Raw genomic sequence first — 2,789 nt, 5'->3', positions numbered from 1 at the left:
CTGGCAAACAGTAAAATTATAAATGGAAAAACAATGTTTTCCTTTTCTTTCGAGGTCAAAGACATTGAAGTCCTGTTATATTCATTTTACTCAGGGAAAGTGAGAACAGTAAAATTAAGCTACATTTCGATGCAGTACAGGGACGTTTTCTGATCATGTTCACTGAAACCTGTGATTCAAAGCCTCGCAGTGGTTTCACGGTTCACTGCACGTCATACCCAAATCCAGTCAAACCTATCACACAAATTTAAGTCACTGTTCCTTATATTTGTTATTTTGAAAGTCAGGTGTTGTCCCACGTAATTCTGTTCCACTGACTGCAAAACAAAAATACCCAAACCTATGACTCAAACTGGGTAGTTACTTAAGATCTAATAAAACTGGCAAGCTGTCAACTTTTATCTCAGATTTACTCAGATCTTAGCAGCAAAGGCTGGGTTTTGATTGTACTTTTATATAAACCTCTAATTGCAACACTTATTCCAGGAACAGTGAGCTTACGTTGGCCTTTTGAAGCATCCGCACTGAATTTCCTCAGGAAATTACTTGTACCAAACTTTTTTTGTCCTAATGTTAATCCTTGCATCTGCTTACAAATTGGGTAAACAGTGTTTTGGTTTGATCGTATCGTGTTTGAGCAGCATGAAATAGATGAAATCAGTCTCGTAAATAGTTGCCAACTGCTGTGCAGGAAGGGCTGCACACAAACTGTGTGTTGGATCTGACGACATCAAAAAGAAAACAAAGAGCAAAACAGGAATTTAGGATGTGGTCAAAACTGCTTGTAGATGCTTGTATTGGTAATAATTACAAGAAACAGACGAAAGAAATGATATATTCATTATTTTATTATCTATAGATGAACCAACCAATCAGACTATGTGTCTGCAGAGCTTTTCAGGTTCAAACTCATTTTGTAATGGATACAGTTAAATGTCTACATTTCTTTACAATAACAAAGCAAAAACAAGTTGTTGAAGTTTGAGACGCAGACGGTGGTCCTGATGAGTTTCAATCTGGTGGAGGTCTCTTTCCATTAAAAAAAAAACATATTATTTCTTTTTCTTATCATCTGAATAAAAGTGGAGATTAATGAACGCGGGACTCAAGGTTATCTAACATCCTGTCATGTTCCAGTTTGCAAATGCTTTCACGCTGCAAGATTGTGGTTTCACATGTGGGGATTATGAACCAGTTCTTAAAGAGTTTTTGGCAGTTTTTATTTTTTATTTTTATTTTACATTAACACTAGGAGGAGAATGAGTGTTTAGTTGGAGGGATTATTGAGTTAAATTCTTATGACAGGCTTGCTGACAAACAGTGTGCCAATCAGGACTCTGAATGTGTTGATTGATCCATACTGTGTAGAACATGCCTTTTACATGTTTTGTTCACTTTTAATATTTTTCTAGTTTTAAATATAATGCTCTTTCTATAGACCAAATGTAGTTTTAGATAAAACTTTAACATTATTGGATTTATCTTCCAACACGACTTTCTTTTGTACCTGATTTCTCCTACACAATAATTTATGTAAAAGAAGTGATCTTTTAGTATTTTATTCAAGATTCAGAGATGAGATTTTATATTTTGGAATACACAAATGTTTTTCTTGTGCAGAAATAAGTCCAAGAAAACAGCTCTGTATTTTATTATAAATGGTTAATTTTGTTATAAAAATTTATTTTTATTAATTTCATTAGGGTAGAAAACGCAAAAACATTGTAACAATTTTGGAATGACAAGCGCTGGCAAAATAACACATTGGCTACCACAATACAAAAGAACATATTTCACTGCATGGCATAAAGGGAAGTTTTGTCTGTCGTATAGTTTATAGTGGAATCTAATTTTAACCAGAAACTGCTGGGTCCTAACAATAATGTTGATTAATTGTGGCAACCATGTTGAAATGTATTGACTCCAAAAGATAATCAGTTCTAAATGTATATCCACTGATTATTTTATAAAAGTTGCACAGCACTTGCAGGATGTTTGACGACTCTCAGCTACAATAACATCAACCTTTAGCACGATGCCTAGAAATAGGAGTTATAGACATTTATGTATTCTAAGGTGAGTTGTCTGTTGTGGCCATCTTGACTTAGGCTGGCTACAAAAGTTAGTCAATTGTAAATGCACATTCATACTTCCTGCAAGTTTCATAACAAGCTGTTCAGTGGTTCATGAAACATTTTGGTAAGAAAGACACATGAACACACACACACACGTAAATGGTACATAATATGCCTGTCAGAAAATTGTCAGAATAATCAAAATCTAAAGCATGAATTCCCTCACACAACAATCCTGAACACATGTCTAGAGCTGGAATAGAGACAAGGTTTTCAAAAAAGGGTCACCAGTGACCTTCACCTTTGACCCTGTGATTTTGAAATCAATAGGGATCATCCTTGACCCATGAGGTGTCCAACCAAGCAGAATGACAGTCATATTGCACAATTACTGAGTTAGAGCATAGACAAGGTTTTCATAAAGGGATCACCTGTGGCCTTGACCTTTAACATCATGACCTTAAAATTAATAGGGATCATCCTTGCCCCATGAGGTGTCTGGCTGTGCAGATTGACAGGGTTGAGTTAGAGCACGGGCAAGAGACTGCCTACAGACAGACGGACGGTGGCATGGCGCCATGCCATCATACATCCCGTCTGAGGACGGGTTAGGATGATAAAAACAGTGTTGCCCGCCCCTCGCCTGTCAGCAGCCCCACGTTGTGTCTGTCGGCCTCAGTGCGGCTCGGTGGAAACGCCCCCATCTCAGTCAGC

The sequence above is a fragment of the Kryptolebias marmoratus genome, linkage group LG16 (assembly GCF_001649575.2).
Source record: "Kryptolebias marmoratus isolate JLee-2015 linkage group LG16, ASM164957v2, whole genome shotgun sequence".
In the NCBI taxonomy this organism is placed as follows: Eukaryota; Metazoa; Chordata; class Actinopteri; order Cyprinodontiformes; family Rivulidae; genus Kryptolebias; species Kryptolebias marmoratus.
The sequence above is the reverse complement of the archived record's forward strand: the minus strand, read 5'-3'. Positions refer to the sequence as shown.